This window comes from Bombus pyrosoma, linkage group LG6, assembly GCF_014825855.1.
Source record: "Bombus pyrosoma isolate SC7728 linkage group LG6, ASM1482585v1, whole genome shotgun sequence".
In the NCBI taxonomy this organism is placed as follows: domain Eukaryota; kingdom Metazoa; phylum Arthropoda; class Insecta; order Hymenoptera; family Apidae; genus Bombus; species Bombus pyrosoma.
The window spans coordinates 4,043,329-4,063,606 of NC_057775.1; the positions used below are offsets into that span (position 1 = coordinate 4,043,329).

General features: G+C 39.3%; 1 protein-coding gene and 1 long non-coding RNA gene across 11 annotated transcripts in view; one reads left to right on the top strand and one right to left on the bottom strand.

Annotated features, from left to right (window-relative positions):
- The window catches only part of LOC122568608, a 54,138-nt gene extending 38,041 nt beyond the window's left edge, over positions 1-16,097 (top strand). Inside the window, exons 1-6 of one of the 10 annotated variants that reach the window (XR_006317144.1) lie at positions 11,319-11,388; positions 11,559-11,596; positions 11,687-11,788; positions 12,165-12,217; positions 12,850-12,969; positions 13,389-16,096. This is a non-coding gene — a long non-coding RNA (uncharacterized LOC122568608). Of the gene's footprint in view, positions 1-11,318; positions 11,389-11,464; positions 11,518-11,558; positions 11,607-11,686; positions 11,789-12,164; positions 12,218-12,849; positions 12,970-13,388 lie in introns of those variants that run through there. The other 9 variants (XR_006317149.1, XR_006317152.1, XR_006317147.1 and 6 more) reach the window with 9 other exon arrangements.
- LOC122568605 (zwei Ig domain protein zig-8-like) overlaps positions 1-19,917 on the bottom strand; it is an 83,005-nt gene extending 63,088 nt beyond the window's left edge. Inside the window, exons 1-2 of the mRNA XM_043728529.1 lie at positions 19,126-19,917; positions 18,298-18,387 (exon numbers count right to left, since the gene is read on the bottom strand). The gene's annotated coding sequence lies outside the window, so the exon portion shown is untranslated. The remainder of the gene's footprint in view (positions 1-18,297; positions 18,388-19,125) is intronic.
- Positions 19,918-20,278: the final 361 nt, after the last annotated feature.

Genomic DNA, 20,278 nt, shown 5'->3' on the forward strand with positions numbered 1-20,278 from the left:
GAGAAGTGGATGCATTGTACGCTCATTCGAGCGATCGCTTTTATATGTTCTAAAATGAAAAGTTTGATGTTGAGAGCGGCTCTGTTACTATCGTCATTTTCTAGCTTCTGCGAGCGGAACTGATTTTAAGGAAGTAATTTCAGTTTTGCTTTAACGAAGACTCGTGTATTTAGTATTCCACGTGGCACTGTCGTATGCATATTCGTACGTGGAATATAATATTACGTCGACGATATTTTATTCTTGACCAAAGAGTCGTAACCTTTGCTGTATTTCGTTCAATTATAAGAGATCTTTGAGGTCCATGGAAATAAAATATAGAATTAGAAGCATCGTAACTTGCAAAAAGTTGTTTATGTTTATGTTAAGTCATTTGTTTTGTTAAACCGTCTTATCCTGGTAGAGTGCATCGATCGATGCATTTTTCGTCGACGATAAATTACGATCGCGGAAATTTTCTTATAAACCGGAAGCACTGCTTTAACGTCGCGAGTTAAGACGTACGAGCAGAACGACCGGAACGAAGTTGTAGCCTCGTTAAGTGTTCGATTTCGATGGACCGATGATACCTACAGAGCTTAATAAGCTTAACGTTGTTATGCAAATGTTACGTTACACAAGTTCCCAAACAATTTAGTATATTGCGCAACACGTGAATGGCTCGGTGTCTACGTACTTGGCGGTTACGTTGCATCGTAATAAGTTTAACATAGTTCGCGTACCCGGCGTTCGGACAAATAGGAAGTTTCGCCTGCTTCCAACCCTTCATAACGGCCTCCGTAGTTTAACCACCAATTTCCGCCCATCAATTTCAACATTTTTTACTTTCCGAAAACTTGTTACCTCACTTCGATGCTTATATACACATGTATGTATATGTATTTGAAACGTGCATTTATATTACAATAATATTCTACTTACAGGTAATTGTTACACGAACGAGAGATATTTTTTTATTTCAATCAACTCGAAGTAATTGAGCGATTTCATTCCCTTGGTAGGATTCGTTCGATCCGTTCATTGATTCCTCGTCCGTTATCGATAACGATACGTATATATTTTGCTAAAAGTCAGAAGAGTGATTATAATTACAATGGAAAAATGAGTAGGCAACCTTATCTTATTAAATAATCGCGAAACGCGTGATAAGCGGATTCATGACGCGGAATGAAAGTTAAGAAAACGACGTATGGAAACAGCCTACAACGCGTGTATTTCAATGACAAAATTCATAAAGTTGTTTTATGTAAACGACAACGAAGGTAAGAAGTTTTGATTGGAAAAACCATCAGAGAAACTACCTAGGTATATACACAATCGAAGAAATATGAAGTCCACGAGTAACGGACATTCGGAGATATTACTCTTGAAAATTGGATGCGTGCATCGAACGAAACATTCGTACGTATATATTGTAATTATCGACGACTATAGATACTTCGGTAGAGTTAACGCACGTAGGAGTATAGTTACCAGCGGCAATCTGTATCTTCTCTAACGCGATGAAGCAGGGAACAGGAAGAACGGAGGACAGAGGACGAAGGCACGGAGCACGAAGCGGCTCTGGCGACAGATGGCGTTCACCAAGAATGCTGGGATTTCCACGAGCCGTGATATAATCGGCCGACTCGACGAGACCAGGCCGCAAATACAAAGCAGCTGCGTTTACACGCTTAACTTGCAATCCAACGCGACCCGACCGACGCGGACCGATGCAAAGTGACGCGATGCGACGCGCTAATGCGGACGTCGTTGCAGTAGCCTGCTAAGCGTCGTGTTCTTCAACCCTCGCCAACTTTCATCGACGAGTTCACGGTCTCTCTCCTCCCTGACAATCGAATAACCCAAGATAATACGGAAGAATGAAAAAATGCTTGACATGCCGAGACTTTATGAACCTGGTGCCGCTATATCACGGAGCAGGAATTCCTCTAAACTCGTATAGCCGAGTCAACCAGACGATATGCTAATTTTTCGATTATTATCGGTACTTTGACCTACCTCTACCGATCTTTACTATATTACGTAAATGCCTGTTTAATGATATTATAACGGTAAATAAATCCGGAGGAAAATATAAACGAACTCATCCCTCGTTCAACCTTGCCCGTTTCACGGTGGTTACAATATCGTAATATACATAACAACGAAAAGCCAAGAATATAAAGGAATATAAAAGGATAAAAGTTGAACATCAGACCTTACGAGTATAAGAATGCAACAGGATAACGATATTTTTCTTATTTTCTTGTTACGCCGTCGCTACGTGTCGCAAAAAAATAGAAACAGAAGATGAAAGATAAAAGACCAGCCTGTCGCATTAGAGAAGAAAGAGAAACAAAAGTGTCGAGGAATAGAGCCAGATGAAAAGAGGAAGTAGCTCGTTTTCTTTGTAAATGGATTAGGTTACTATTGTCCAGGTGCTCGAAGATAATCCTATGCATACCGTGTCGCGATCCAGCAGTCGCAGCCGGAGTATAAATCCCTCGCCACTCTAAATGCTAATGAAGCTCGCGTGAGCGATACTTTTACATCGTTTTGGGGTAAACCGATGAAACGGATAGTAACCACAACCTATTAGATTCGTCTTTGTACAATTTCTTTTCGCTTCCTTGGCACGCGTGTTCTCGCCAATCTGATTCGTCGACCAGACCGCTCGATCGATAAACTGCACCTTTTCGTTTCGTTGTCAGTGTTGTGTTCAATGTAAAAACGCTTTTAATCAAATACCCCCGTAATTATACGTTGAAAGTCGTTCGATTAAAATTAATATGCGCGATTGCGTAGGAAACCGTTAGGAATTGATCGAATGTCGTCCAAAGTGGGATAAAAGGAGCCGTGACAAATCACGGTCCGATTTGGTCGAACGAAGCGACAGGAAAAGAAACAAGCAACAAGGACAGAACATTGCCAAGTGTTGCCGAAAGTTCGGAGGATAGCGTTGCGTACGAACAAAACACGAGGTAGTGCGGTGCGGTGTACGAATGAATCTTTCGAACGATATTGTACCAGATGCTAGATCCGACGATGTTCGATCAGTCGCGTTTTCGCTTGCCTCTATGATATTTTCGAATGCGATTCCACCTACGTTCGTCGATATCGAAGCGCGTGTGGCGCGTGCAAGTGGGATTAACAAAAAACCGAACGCGTTCGTACGTTGTCGCAGTCGACAATGGAGCATACGGGAAATGCAAAACGACCAAAGGCGGGTTTTTAGCAAGCGCAACGAGCGAGAGAAGCAAGAAAAAACGAAGCTCGATGCAACAGGGAAAAGAGGCGAAACGGGGAAATCTAAGCTGGTATTTGGTTGATAGAATCGTCGCGCAGTTTTTCTCTCGATCCTCGATACCCCGGTTTTTACTGAAATATGCGCCATAAGAGAACTCGATCGATTTCCGTTCCCTCGCGGCCGAATATAATCGAAGAATGCCGTTTCTGCAAATCACGTTAGCGCCAAAATTCCAACGTATGTACGCTTCTAATCGACGCTCGACGGACCGAATGCAATGCGTATATGTACATACGCGATACATGTATTCACTCACCGTGCTATCCTACGGAACCGAAGAAAAATTTGACTTCTAAATACGTTCATCCTTTTTTAACAGTACCTATTCCGAATCGCAAGGACAACCGCTTTTCATTTGCGTACGTTGCGTCTTGTGCACATACTTTCTTATCGTTTGCGATATAGACGAGCATGCAACAAAAGTTTCGCTCGGCGAGAACCTAGTCGCTCGCTTTTAAGATTAAATCGAATATACATATGTTACGGTAAAAAGAAACTTTTGAATTTTTCCAAGTTGCCTTCTTCCGTAGGAAGAATATCCGATCCATTATACGCTTATCTCTGGCTACAAATTCCCCGTTGTAAATAGGAGAAAATTTGGTTGATCGTGTCGAAGTAATCGAAGAGGGCTTGGGAAATTGCTTCCGCGAAGGAAGCGCTGATATACCATCACGCAGCGTTCTAACTACTTCCTGCTGTTCAAAGTGCATCGCAGGTTAGAGAATTGTGGAAAGCTGGCCCCTTTATGCTACGACTTGCAACAGCGCGATGAAAAACGAGCGCCGTCTGTATAACGAGTAAGAATTATTTTCAGAGAATACTGGAGGCGAGATATAATGGATTATCCTTTGTTCGCTACTTTAGCTAACTATTTGGGTGTAACTCAAGCGGTTGAATAACGTTTCACTTGAAACATTTCGCATGAGAATTAACGTCAAGATGCGTAAAAGGATTTATAATTACGAGAATACCTGTTAAAATTAAAGCACGTTTTTAGAAGCGAAGCAGAAATGTACAAATTTATTACAAGGAATTGTTTAGGCAATTAGAAAAGAAACCAACTGGATAATAAATTAACGTTGCTAGATACCGCTAAGCACATATGTATTTCGTCCCGTCTTGATACGATCATCCGCGCGTTTTCATCGTTGAAAAGAAGACCAAGCTTATCTAGAGGTAACTGAAGTCGTGCAAGTGTGACGATATCGGGCAAATGGCAGACCAGAATCATAGCCGATCCCTTTCTGTCGTTGTGGAGTAACTAAAGTGACGGAAAAGCGTATCGATATCGAACAACGAAAGAAGAGAAGGAAGAAAGAGAAGTAACGCGAAGAGAAGGAAAGCTTTCCCTGACGTTTATCTTCATATCTCAGCCGAGAAGTAGAAATCGACAAAGGAAGAGATAGGGGCGAGTAACGGAGAAATAGAGAAAGAGAGAAAGAGAGAAAGAGAAAGGATGTAGAGAAAGGGAACTATTGTACAGCTTTGATGCAATTTGAAAGACTCATAACTGACGTTCAAAAGAGCAGCAAACATCTGTGTGATACCGCTTGGCCATCGTCCAATAGCCAAGTCTGGTTAAACGAAGCGAATTGTCCGTGGCCGGAGCTACCGGGAGATGGTTTTCCCTTCTCTCGGTCCGCTGCAAGCCCTCTTCTCTTGCTATCTTAAAGGCTCGCACGACCAAATACAACCCGGTTGCTTTTCTCTCGTTTCACCTCGTCGAGCAGCTCGACTCGTCTTACGGACAGACGTGGTCACTCCATTGCTCGAAACTGGCTGAAAGCAAATTCTCTAACAACTTAGCAAATGTTGCGTCCATTCTTTTCTCTCGTTGTCACTTTATTCGCTTTGCTTCTTCTTTCTTACACTTTCTGCCATTTGATTGTTCTCGTGAAAGTTATTTGCTTGTCGGGAAACGTTAGTTACCGTTAGAGCTTCGCTTTTGAGCGTTACTGCAATACGCTTAAGAACAGACGAGAAAGCGAAGATTCTTTCATTTATTTACCATCTACGTACTGTGTAATAGCCTCGAGAAGAAGAGTCAGCGTGAATTTGTTTCCAACTAGAATCCCAGGATGGTCGGACCAAGTTCGATTGAAATGTCCTTTGACGACTGGTCGATTCTACTTCCGAGAGGCAACGAATTATTTCACAAACGTTTCGATCATCCACCTTGAAATTCTTACGATATTATAAATCTCTTGTTGAAAATTTTGTTAATTTCGATATTTTCTTAAGGCGTCGGGGCAAACGAATATCGGGCGCAGTTTCTCGATAAGACATCGTTAAAACGGCAACATCGAAATGTCGCCCAATGTGAATCTCTTAAAAAGTTATCCGCGATCAATAACTGTATAAATTATTTAAACGCACCTACGTGATATAAAGTATCGCGAGAAAAGCTTTTTCGTCTTTCGTTTAATATGTATATAGCAACAAAGAAAACGTCGTATCGTTGGTAGCGAAAGCGAACACCACTTCTAACGGCAAAGGGAAAAAATGCAACTATAGAAATGCTAGGTCCGCTCCATTTTATCGAAGCTTCCGTCCGTTACCATTATAGATAAAAGTAGCCGCTGGTAAATTGTTGTTTCGATTGGCCTGTGAGCACCTTCCGTTCCATTATTTTCCGTGGTCGCACTCTGCGGTCTTCTGGCCACTTTATCTCGAATTTTTCTATTCCACCGACCGCGAACACGACCCCTTTTCTTTGAATAAAAAGACGCATAAAAAGAGTAGCTTTCTTGCCCTGTGCCAGAAATCCTCGCAAAAGTTGTAACGTCGCTTTATGTGGGAAATTTTATTTCTATGATTAGAAATTGCTTCGACGATTCCAAGTTTACATCATCCAAATTTATGTAGTTGTTACGATATGACACTTCCGAACGATGTACGTTGCGTCTAGTAATAATAATAATTTCACGCCAATTATGTAATTAATTTTGCAACTACATCCTCAAATGGGTCGATAGATTCGATGGATTCGTTGTAAGTTGATCAAAAAGGAATAAAGTCGCAACGAAATCTATCAACTGTTAACTGTCTGTTTTAGAAATACGTTTGTACCAACTAAGAAGGGAAACTAATGCAAAAAGCAAGCAAAAACGATTTGTTGGAAGAAAGATTAGAATCGACTGTTATTCAATAACGTCCATCTCTTTGCTGCACCGCATCTTCGTCATTCGCAAGGTCATGATAGAAGAAGCGGAGGCAGGAGCTTTCGTATGAGAACGATTGTAAAATCAATGCTCGGTCGTTAGCAGAATTTATGATTCTCGAGTATTTTTCTCATCCGTAGCTCTTTCTTCTTGCGATCTAGCTGGCGTGGCGTGGTGTGGCGAGGCGCGACGCGGAGCATAATTCTGGATGCCGTATACCGCGTTATTCAGAGAAACCTCGTCCTTGTTCGTGCCGGTGAAAAATTAAAGGTCCTGGTTTCGTTTTTTCTCTTCGAGCATTTATCAAGTCCACGGAACCGAAGAAACTGCACGACCTGCAAAACGTAATCTTGAGCGGTTCAAAGACTACCGACGATCCCTTCACCTCGTTTCTGCAGTTTCACCGCTTTCGGGGCATCTTGGCTCTCGCGTCCACTTCCCACACCTTCTTACCCCTAATCCACTCTTTACGATCTATTTAAGCGTTTCCATCGGATATCGGATTCCCCTTTAATACAATGTCAATATCGTGTATTCGTACATATATAAACTATTTGCACAGTGTATCAGGATACCTAAGTTTAACTAGATAATTGTAGTCGTTGCGAGGCACCAGTTCTAAGTTGCGAGCTAATCGTAGCTGATTCCTCGTAACGCGTTTTGCTTCGTGACAACCGCTGATTATGTTTGCGGTGCTGCTCATAGAATCCCGAGGGCTTGGGTGGGTCTTGGCTCACAATCAGAAGTGCGCTCGACGATCGCGTGCAAAAATTTTCTAACTAATCGCGTGACCATTCGGCAAAACTGCCGCTCCTGTCTAACCTTCCAGCAACTCGTCTATCGGTGGATCCCGTGAAAACGCTGCCATACTAGAACGGCTGTACGCGTGGATCGCATAACATTGTATTCCTCAAGATCGACCGATCTCCGAAGAGCCCGAGGACATGCTTATTCTTACGCCGAGCGAAGCGATCGTTCAAAGATGTCTAAAATTGTTGGAAAATAAAAGAAATATATATATAATCGGTGAGCAAATAAGATCGATATAATAACAATGTGTATTCTAAAGTTTAAAAATGGTACAACGGTTTACGAGTTCAAAGAAGTTTTCTTTTGTTTCGAACTATTTGAAGGAACATAAATTAAAGAGAGCGCCTCGAAAATATCGAGTCTATTCGGCATAGAAAACTCGTAAAAAGTTATCAACTCGTTATTGGCTTTTCGTTCAAAGTGTAACGAGCTACTCAAACGACGAAGGATTTCTGCCAATCTCTGCAATTTAGAACGTACAAGACATAAAGTATATGTATATTTACTGTATCGTTTGAAAGATAAATACTGCACGAAGAAAGAAAGTTCTTCCCATAGCATTCTATTCCGTTTTAAGCGAATGTAAGAAAAGACAGCAGGAGAAATACGGTGGAATTGGCAATAGTTGTAGGAATCTCGGAAGATCGGCGATTAACGGACAGAAACAGAACCGTGTACGAGTGTGTAGTTGTTTGAGATTCCGGCAATACTGATTCTAATCGGACGCAGGTGTGCGACAAACAGTTTCTGATCGAGCGTCATTAGTGAAATTATTGGTTCATTAGCGAGACGTTGGTGCGTATTCTAGAGTAGAGTCTGTGCCAAGGCCGTGGGAGAAGGCCGTAACTCGAAACGATTGCGAGATAGAACTCTCCGCGCATGGAATTTCTCCTGTCCAAAGGATCCTCGGTTCCGTGTTCATCTCGCAGATTTACGACGTTATTACGGGCAATAACCGTTGACCCGTATCTGGCGATGCTCCAGGCCACATTATGTTTGCCGTTGTATCAATATCGTCGCGCGATATTCGGTCTGCACGCTCGTTAGAAACTAGCCTCCATGCCTAGATTACTCTCTCTCTCTCTCTCTCTCTGAGCGAGTTTTGTGACACAACGTCTTCTTTCGATCGACAGCTTTAAACTCCTGATATACATCGCACGTATACTCCGTTTCCCCCTCCAATCGTTTTATTAATTAAAGTTACTCGTGTATCGGATGTACACGGAGCGGTAGAGCTCTGTCGTCTTCTTTGTAAAACTTCTCCATTGGCGGGCAAACCGAATTTCCACAAATTTACTCGCGTTAACAAAGTTACTTAAACGACAGTTTACATCGAATCATCGGAAGAACTAAAAGCGAGGCGTTCTCGCGAGCGCTTCGAAAATTCACTCGTTCTAGGTACGTACGCCAAAGTCTATACGTTCGGTCGAACTACCGAAAGAGAATCAGCACGAACAATTCATCGTGCGTGTCGGCCGCTAAAACACAGTTGAAAAACACTATCAGAAGTCAGGGGAAAGATAAGCAAATTGGTTGGCAGAAGCTTCAATGGGAAAAGCAGGCGTACCTGCGCGGACATTGGCCGATGTATGTAATTCAATGTTTTTGTGTACTTGACTCGATAGCCATTTATCGAGGAACGAACTCGTTTTTTATGGAAGCCGTAATCGGGGTCGCGATAACTAGTTTTATATTAACCCGCCTAAAGGCTGGCCGACAGCTCGAAAATCGGGCTAACCAATTACCGTGTAAACGCGTAATGGCCACTTGATAGTCTACCGCGCGAGTCACTCGGTCCCTCGTTTACTACCTTACGTCCTTATTACGGCGAGATCGATACTAGCTTGCACACTCGGTTCAATTATGTTTCTTTCGCTACGAGATCGGAACATTCGAAACAACGCGATTAACGATAACAATGCGAAATAATTTTCTGTTAACGCCGGAAAGAATTCGCGATAATTTCGTTAACTTTCTCTATTCCATTCACGACGCAGATTGTTCGAATTTGAGTCTAACGAACATCTTATCTTTCGCAATCTGTATTCGTGGCCACGATTTTCCTCGCCAACCAACAGTATGCAGCTGCCGATAATTTACTACAATTTACCATAGTTAACTCGATATTCAAACTAACAGCAAATTAGTATTTAAACGAAGTCGGATTGTTGCAACTTCTTCAAGTGCTGTTTACTTGGTATTCATCTGCCATACATTGCACAACGAAATGCAAGCTGCGTAATTTAACTTACGAATCGTTCTTCTTAGGGCCCACGTTTTCTTCGTCTTCGGCTTCTTGGCAATACGTCATCGATCCGTCACTGCTTGATGGAAAATGCAGAACGAGAAGAATCGTTTTTTTCATTACTTTCTTATCTGCTTTCCGCCTGAGTCCATGTTTCTGCTTTTTGAACTCGAGACAAATCGTGAGCCATTGAATTATCGTGGAACTGTCGAATTTTTCAGTTCCCATGGCTATTAAACTAACCATTTCTCAGGAACGACGACTGGAAATGACTGACATTCGATTAGCTCGACAAAGAGTCGAAATTATGACTTTGCTAATACACATCATTGTTAAAGCTTTTCGAGATGCAGAAACGCGTTCATATTTTTACGATTTACGTCGGAAAATCTAATCGGGACAAAATGACTTCTTATCTCGAACAGTAACGCTGATCGTGAAATTTTGTTACTCGGTTAAATCAGGGAATTCGTCGTTATACATTTTCAATAATTCAACGACACATAGGTAGTTAATTTTTTGGAAAATTTATATCTAATTGAAAATTCGCTAGTCATTTGACGAACAGATTGAATTCTCTTTCATACATTTTTTGCACTGCTATCAGCAGTAAGACTGAATTAATAGCTTCCACGAGGATCGTTTCACAGGCACGAAACCGGTTTCACCTATATCGACAGGTGAAATTTCGTAAGAACAAATTTTGTGGACAACACTCCATTTGGAGAGGGTTCATACGCGATTTATTTCACATGATTAAATTCGATATTTTTTTACATGTTAATTTGAATTGATTATAGATGTCAATACGAGATCAAATACGGTGAAATCAATTTGAAACGCTCTGAAAGTTCTATGACTTTAACGATACAAAGGGTGAAGGTGTAAAAATTGTACGGATTAATTTTATTATTTTTCGTCGGGGAAAGCGAAGAATGTTTCAATGAGATATCCGACCCGAATCTATCGGAATAATTATTAAGTATTCGGATAGTTGAGCAAAAAAAGAGGGAAATATTCTTCGGATGAAGCGACCATTCATTCGTAGCCTGGCAAAAAATTTTTAATTAAACCGCTGCCGGCTATACCGATATAACATCGGGTTTATAAAAGCAACCAGAGGGCATAGCTCTGTTTCGTCAAAAGAAAAGTTACTGGTGTCCATAACCGTGTCTTATCACGGATCTTTTGTCCGATGAAAAACTGCAAGATTGACGTTCATTAACGCATAAATCCGTCTACAACACGAATTAGTTGTATTCTACTATAGCGTGAAATTTTTTCTACTAAAGTATACCAAAGTATACTATTAATTTGTGACAAATAAACTAATAATTTATAATAGTTACCCCATTTATTTATAACAATTTACTATTAATCTAAAACAATTACACCATTAATTTTTGACAATTATACTATTAATTTATAACGATATGTTCCCATTAATTAAAAATAATTATGCCCTTAATTTACAATAGTTATATCGTTTGACTATAATAGCGTAATTATTTTCATCGTAAACTGCCATTCAATATAACTTAACACAGTTCTAAATTCAAAGCTAATGTCACACAAGTGTGAATTTAGTTTCAGCTTGTAAAAGCTATTAAAATTACAAAAATGGTTATTGTATGTCGAAGAGTTTAGTGCAACGACTCGTATGTTTGTTTACTCGCAAGTTAGACAAATAATAGTATACATTTTTTTTGTGTAGATCGTTAATCTGTAACTGCGTGTAATCGTTAACTGTGTACGTCCTTGTGCCACCGAATCGTGCGTCGCCCCTTCCCCCTCCTCTCTGGAAGTTACACAGCGAAACTAAGGTACGAGAAGACATTCAGTCGTCTCATGTCGTATCGATAATGTGCTTCATGTTGTGTCAGGTTTGTAACGTATTCTAACCTATTGGTGACGTCGTTCTTTATTACTGTCATTACTGTACCTTTTACTATCGTTTATATCTCGTTAATATCGTTTAATTAATACACATCTGTTTAACGATTCATTGAACAGTAAGCAGTTTTCTGAAATTTTTTGTTTTAACTTTTTTCAGTCGTCTATTAAATGATGCTGTTACCGGTAGCTTCTATCGTAAGCTTTTGTAATAAAATTTGAGTTTGATTGTGTTTTCATTTAATTATCTTATACATTTGTTTTAACTTCGAGTTATTTTTTGTGCAGGTTATTGATCGATAACAGGGGTAATATACAAGTAACAGGAATATTAATATATGGACGCAACGACGATTATTGATCGGTCCAATGAATTTTCATGGAAATGTGGTAATATTTAATTTATCTTAACTAAGCCTTTTCATGGCGAGTATGGATAACGTTTTATATACAATTTATATTTATTTTAAAATATATTTGAAACATATTTCATAATAGATAATTTCGTAATTATTTAGAATACTAAGATGAAAATGAATACTATTAAATAGATCATTGTTCTGTTCCGAATATATGAAATCATTCTCTTATTTCAAACGAATTTTTAATGAATTATCTTATTGTTTCAATGCAATCCGCGATATAGAATTCTTGATAATTTAACGATAGCTGCGTGTAGAAATCTTAATAACATTGCTATATTACGTGAATTTGCTGCAGTTAATGTCATATACTTGCAGTTTTGTAACTTATATTTTTGTCGTAGAGATGGCGTGCAAGGAGGCTCAATTACTTCAAAGGAAGGTTTCGCGCGCGTTGGTGTAGTATTTTTTAAGTATATTTAGTTGTAAAGTTTTGAATTCTTGCAAATATTTTCGAATATTTATAACACGCGTCTGTTGTGTGTTAGTGGAGTGTATGTTTCGTGTTCTAATAACAAACATTCATGGTATGATTCTTGCAAATGATTGCATTGCATTCCCGGTACTCGTAAGCATTTGTTCGATATCGAGAAATTTCTTATAATTCTCAAGTAATATTTTTCATACTTGTTTCCATTTCTTAATAATAATCTTTTAAATGTGAGAAAAATAGCAGTATATCCTAAATAAACGTTCGATAGGGAAAAGAAGAAAAATATTGAAACGATATTTCGCTTCTTTTCTAACCTCTCTCCCCCTCTCCCCCGCTTTTAAACAGTTTTATTTTCAGAGGATATTTGTGACCGCGCGCAATGTGGTTTGTAGAGTCAGTGTTTGCTACGCAATAGTTTCTTTCAATATTTTTAAATCACGATAGTTTCGATTAAATTATATTTTCGTGTTCTTTTTGTTTAACTCTTAATCCTAATTAATTAACATGATATTTGATATACATATTTAATATTAACATATATATATATATATGTATTTACAATTAGATTAAGGTTTAATTTAATTTTTATATTTCAGGTTTTCACGAAGTCTAGTAAGGTTTCTAGTTTTCGCGTCGGGTTTTCTTAAAAAAAGCTACTTTCGCTGTTTGTTTTGAACATTGTGCAAACGCACACCAAAAGGAGTATTTATTTGACGGTGAGTAAATTGTAGATTTGTTTTGCGTAAAAGGAGGGTGGATGGGTCGCGGATAGGGTGGGTCTCCGCTCGCAGCACCTCCTCGCGGTGAGACTCGGGCAATCAGTATTATTTGATATATAATTACTAATTGTATCATTATACAGCAAAGGAATTAACTGTGTATAATTATTAATTATATGGCAAGTAATATGAGCTAATTGGCTGCGATCCTGGCTAGGTGTTCGTATCGATGTATCTATCTAAACCTTTTACGAACATTGACAATACACTTTTTCATTTATGAATTATGGAGGCAAATAATTAGAGGAAACATTAATCCTCTCTACTCCAAAATTTTATAAGGCGGTTTTCGATATGCTCTTATGGATTTCCACGAGTAAGCAGGTTTAATGTTCAATCTACCATTTTTTTTGCAGAACGTCGCGCGGGTTCGTTTACGTTTCTGAGTATCATGTTCTCCTTCTTTACGACTTGTACAAGGTAAGAAGCCGCCCATATGTTGTTCGGTTTGAGGATCACTGTGCGCCTCCACTGCTTAGGTTGACCTTCTTTCGTTCGTGTAAGGAGGTTTGCTCCCATGCAGGGACATTTTGGCCGATTTTTAATTGTCAATATTAAAAACAACAATTAAAAACAAAGCCGAAAACGCAATTTTTATATTTTTGATTTTCGTCCCATTTCGGCTTCAAGAATTACCCTTTGAATTTCCTAACACCCGTAGCCGAACACCCTGTGTACATAGAGAGCTGTTGTGCGAAGTATGCGCACACATCTGATACATTTTCAAAGTCGATTTTTTCGGAAATAATATTATTTTGTCCCTTTTGTTTTTGTAAACTCATACCTACCCTGCTGGATAACGCACTAACTTTGCAAGACATCATGTAGATACATCTAGCGATAAGAAAAGATTCGAGCAATCAAGAAGAAAGAAATACCGCAAGAGGATGTGAAATCTTCTGTCTCGACTATCGATCGGAGTTTCAACGATGCGGGCAATTTTAGATGCTGTAAATTATTTTAGAACTGACTAGGTGATTGAGGAGGAACGGAGCTTAAACAACGTGACGAATGTAGGAGAAATTGACGTATCGAGAAGAGCTAGATCAAAATAGCAAGACGATTTTAGCTGCTGGCTGTAGCTTCCTTCGCGAGACGAATAATATATCAGGTCCGTTCGATTTCTCGACATTGCCGTTTCATGGAATTAGATAGGATATCTGGATCGGTGTACGTACTTTCTCTAAACGTATACGCGTGTTCATGCGTATGAATCTAGCCAGAAACTCTTTCTACTTTGACGATTCGTTTGGCCTTCCATGAAAGGAGTACAATCAACCATGTGATTTATCGTTGAGGAAGCTCCGCTCGAAGGAACGGTGCGGGCACGCGATGCTCGATCGATACGAGAAAAATGACCGCACGCTGATGCGTTACTCGTTACGGTATTCGAGAGCACTTTTCGTGTTGTTTCCCCTTGACACTTTCGGCTTTTTTATCGAAATGACTGGCTGAGAAATTCTTCGAATCGACCATTTTGTTCTTACGTTGCAGCGGGGAAACCGTGTATGCATCGTATCGATCTCATTCGAATGCTAAACCAATGTTTTACTGTTTATCAGATTAATTTTTTAACGTATCCAGCGCTCATATGTCGGACTTGAAATCATTGGAAATTGATTTATTAATTATATCGCTGTTAAATTAATTGTCATGAACGTCCGCTTACAAAATAAATTTAGCACGAAAGGAAAATATCAGGGCTCGACAACGAAGTTAATATTGTTCGGTTGTTACATAATTACAATTTAAACGATCACGGTCTGAAAAGTACTAATTAATTCATGGCCTCGATGTAGTGCATGTGAAATGTTAATAATAACATTTAAGATAATTATTCGATTAAAACGAGGCTCGATGCTTGTAATTAATAATGCATTATTCGATGTGCAAATATCTGTCATTATGCGCATTAATCATTCAATTGATGCAACTGACACCGATTTTAACCACAAACGGAGAAAAAAATCAGCACATAGACATACGTATATGTATCTATACGTAATTCGAAAACTGGTGCAGCTTGCAAATGTTTGTACATGTATGGTTTTTGGATGGAAACGGGAATGATAAAATCGAAGATATATGTACTGACATTCAGAGAGAGAGAGAGAGAGAGAGAGAGAGAGAGAGAGAGAAAGACAGAGAGTATAGATTAACGGCAGAGGTGTCGAAAATTTAGACATTATGTATCTGTATACAGTATGCAACGTATGTATGGAGTATGTATATGTATAGTACTCCAAACGGATACGCGGATGTATCCGAGATTGCATCTCCTTCTCGTTTCTGCTTGGATAGATGCTCTCGTAAATTCATACCCCATTCGTTCCATTTCGTTATTTTTTTAGATCTTCCCGTCTGATCTTCTTCGCGTCTCTCGTGAAATAAAAAAAGCAGCTGATATAGCTGAAACTTCGTCAAAGTGTACAAGAATTGGACGAGTTTAACTTAGAAACAAACAATTGCGTAACAATTTGGTTCGTCGAAACACCGACCAAACGATGACAAATATATTCTGGTAGAATTTTAAACAGTAATTAACGAGTAGTATTCTAGTTACTTGATAACGCGGCATGATAAGAGAAAAAGGAACAGTGGAAAGAGAAAAGAAGACGGTAGTTGTCAATAGAATTTGTTAACAGACGTTGAGAATAAATGGATTTCGATGTTAGGCACAGAATATAGAACGTAATGTTTAATCGTGCAACGTTTCGATATGACGGCAGAACCGATTGAACAAGAAATACTTTAAATCTTGACAAATGAAACGACTTAGCTCTGGTTATGTAGATGACTGTGACGACTATCGCTATCTGACGATTTAATTCTAATTTCGAAAATTTATTAACTTTCAAATATCGTGAAAATGAGCAAATTTCTCTTGTATTTCGATTTAATTAATCTCGTTAAACTTCACCTCGCTTGCGAAAGTACAACAAACTTGTACGATCTTTCTGGTTCCTTTATTTCGTAACTTTCAAAACAGCATGTAGACAGCGTTCAAATACACCGTTCCGAAATAAAAGTTAATTTAATTACAAATATTTTACGATTTGCTGATATTGCGTGGAAACTTCGAACGCATACCGACGCGAATTCTTTAGTAGGACTTTCTACAATGGAGGGTTAAACCAATTATCTCGAGAAAGTAGCATTTCGTGGTTACGAGACTCGATAGGTTCGAGCGAAAGATAGGTATCCTTTATTCTAGAATTAGAATATTCGAAGGATACTTCGCACGCGGTGATGTCTCCTAACGCTGCCTCGTTGCATCGGAAACGACACGTTAAATCATTTTCAAGCAGAGGATCCTTCGCCAAGGGGTTCGACAGCTAAAATCGCTAAACCGCAGATTCTGTTTGGCAATTAATCGCTTCTTAGCGATTATTATTATAACACCGTGCTCTACCAATAGTGGAGTATGCAACAGACTTCGAACAAAGTTGGGACTTCCACATAATAGGTCGCCGGTAAATTTCCTGGTAATTTACAGGGAGAAAACAGGAGGCCATTAATAACCGTTGTAGACGAGCGAATACCCGTAATTTCAGTTTTGGTATGCAAGACTCGGCCGGTAAATATTTGAACGTGACGCGATATGGTAAAATCCGTAAATGTAAAAGTCGCAACCAAGGTGAGCCAAGGCCGATTGTACGCGGACGCTTTGTTTCCAACAGAGCCGAAACGAAAGTACGTCTAAATCTTTTAACGAGCCTGCCGAGTAGCAACTCGGAGATCGACTCCACTCGCTCTGGTATGAACGGTAACACCCTCCTTTTCGTACGCTCCGCTTGTAAGCCGGAACTTCTCAGTTCCGCGTTTTAAGTGTAATAATATACGGTTTGCAGGAATTTCGCGTATTTAAGACTCCCAGGTAGCAGTTTGCCGTGTACGAGTTACTTTGGCTTTATCGTTTTAACTTGTTCAAATGGTTTACTGGATAATTCGATACGTAAGGTGATACTTGTTCTATGCTCTCAAGTTAATTTCAAGAAACTGTTTGCTGATATCTAATCAGTCGAGGAATAGAATAGGAATAAAAACAAAGAAACTATTAAATCTAATTAATAACAATTACTTTTTTTTATTTCTTTATCCGCATGTCATGACGCGATACTCGCTTTTTTTCAATCTTGCGCTGAACACATCTAACATTTGAAAAAGCAGTTCTCGATTTAATGTTTCTAGAAAGACACTTTCGAAACGAACATTTGTAACAATCGTGCCGAGCTCTAAAAATTAACTCTGAGAAAACAGTATATATTCCTTGTTCGTGAAGGCTGTGAAAGCAGCGGTCCTTGAGGTCTTGACACGGTCGTATGGAGAAGCGGCTTCGTTGCGAGGAGCGGCTTCGTTGCGAGAGGAAGTTCGGTATGGGGGTGCAGATTTATGCGCTCGCTCGACCAACATCGAGCTCGTCTTTCCTATGTAAATACCGAGCCATCTTGTTTACGCGAAGCTAGAGAGAATATCGCTAGGCAAAGACCGTATTTACCGGATTTCCATGCTCTCTATGCGCAGTCGTCGGAAGAAGGTGCTTGGGCTTGAATCAGACCGCATTCGTTGAAATAACGCGCTTACGCTCTCTCTCTCTCTCTCTTTGGATACGCGATGTTTGCGGATTATTTTGAAAGACGACGTATCTTACGATTCGACAAAAATCAACGTTCTCTTCTACCCTTTTGTAAATGATTGTTAAACTTGTTTTTAAATTCATCAAACGGATCGTTGGCTTACCATTGATTCCTGAACATTACGATAACTATGTCTCTTTATTTGATATAGAAACGAATGAAACACGTTCGACGACACGCGATATTCAAGTAACAAGTAACTAACGAAAACGTCTATAAGTTGTTTCCTCGAGTGACAGCTACTTTATTATAAAAAACTCTTGTCGTAGAAAATTTGTCACTTGACTATGCAAAGTTCAAGTTTTCATCAGGATGTTAAAATTTATGAGGTTTAGAGCTTCTGCATGTAATACATTTTTTTGAATATATTTGTTCGTGCCACGGTATCGAAAACGACGGTACAGTTATGAGATCTATCGTCATGTTTGAGAATCAAACTAGGTTTAAATTGTTTAGTTCGTGAGTTGCGTTTGAACGTATGAAATTATTTACTGCACGAAATATTAGACGAAAGATAATGGAAATATTAGTCAATGTGATGATATGAATATCCAAGGATATTCTGGAAGAAAATGTTACGGCTAATGGATTACAACATGAACTATATTACACAAGCTGTTTAACTTACGCCAGTTATAAATGAAGCAACTTCTCAGGAGTCAGTTTGGGCAAGATAGGGAATTCCGTGCTGCTGAAGTAACTTCTTCTGAACGCCACTCTGAAAAGCAAACGAACAGTGAAAGATGATCCCACCGTTGACTCTGACAGTAAACAGATTTTAAGCGAATCGATGACAGGAGAAATAATTTGCCCAGTACTTTCGCGAATATTTTAATCGATAACTTCAAAATTCGAACTTTCGAAACTCAATACGTGAAAAACCTAGCGTCAAACGTACGACAAGCGATGACACGAGCGACAGGTACTTTTTAATATCTATCGATAAGTTTGGAAACGGTCGGGAAAACTTGTAAATTCGTACTCGAACGTTACGTAATAAAAGATTACATCCCTTGTTCGAGATACGAAAAAAATGTCGACTTCGGTGATTTGTTAGCCGATACAAATTTAAAATAAAATTTCTCTCGGTTTCCGTACTTCGTTATTTTCAAGAAACGGGCCATTTTGAAACGAGTTCCGCAACGAAGTTACAGTAGAACATTTGATCTTTGCGGATTCGTTTGAAATATTCATTCGCGCGTCCAACGTGCAAGTTGTTTCGGATGTAACGAGAAATATCGTGTGATTGGCGATCACCGTGACGACACGATTCGGACGTTTTTACGAAATCTATTCATAAAAATGTTTGGTTGGCAAAGCGATCGCGTAAACGCAATTTCCATTTAAACACGAAGGAACAGAAAATAATATGTATTTCATTAGCGATGGTTAGTAGGAAGCCTGGTATTCGTCCTATGCGAGAGAAGTTAAACCAGGGACGAAACAAAACGTGTACCAGCGTTCGTTATCGTTAATTTAGCGAGCATAAACATCGAAGAACGGCGTTACGCTCTCGTTAAACCGGTGAAACTTTTTCGCTGTAATGTTTCTCCGCGAATGGAAACCAAACAGAAGTCGAGGAAAAACAATGACCGCGTTCGCGTATTTGAGCGAGTCGTTGCTGAAACTATTCCTGCGTGCATACGTACAACCTACATATACTATATCAACCGAGTTAAAATGCAAATACCACGTGTTGCGGATGACAGCAGTCTTGATATACGATATAATATACGACTTTAAATTTTAGTTATCGTATTTTGATTAAACCAAACGTCGCTTGTATCAACGTTATTTCATTTGCAAATAGATAGAAAATCATATTTGACACAACTACGTTTGATTTCATCGACAATAAGTAGATCTTAGAGGATTATTAAATTTTTATTTCTACGCTTAACGCGTAACTCGAAAGTGCCGCCAATTCGATTAAATATCACACAAGTTTTAATTACTTTTTCAATCTGTCCGGTATAATTACAAAAATAGGTTGGATTCGTCCAAGTGCTCTATCTACTTCACCTGTATTTTTAATAAATTTTATGCGTCTGTAGGTCTCTTTAGGAGCGCTGCGTGTCGGAGAAAAAACGTGAAATAGGGAAAAGAGGGTGAAAACGAATGAAACGGAAAGAAGAATCAATACGAAGGGAAAATATTAGCGAATCAAGTGTGGCTGAATTTCGAGTAACGAATACTGCGGAAGATGGTCGTATCGTTCCCTTTTCTTTCTGAGCGAGTATATTAACGCATCAGAATTCAAAGCACGCAAACGCGGTCTCCGCCAAATGAAACGAATCCGCTAAAAAACAATCGTACCACTGAACAAGGATGCCCGGCAAAAAGGGCAGAGATAGACGAGAAACGACAACCGCTGAAATATCCTGTTCAACGAAACGTTAATAGCCACGCGGATGCTAAGGGGAGAATGAAATTGTCCCATTTCTACGAAATGAACTTTTCACCAGGTCAAATCATGTATTAATTTCGCGGTCGATCTCTGTGGAACGCTAACTTGTTTTATTCGTCTTTTGTCACAGATTTCAACGTGGTCTTGATCATTTCGCGAATTACTTGTCGAGCATCGTATAGCAAAAAAAGACGATAAAGGA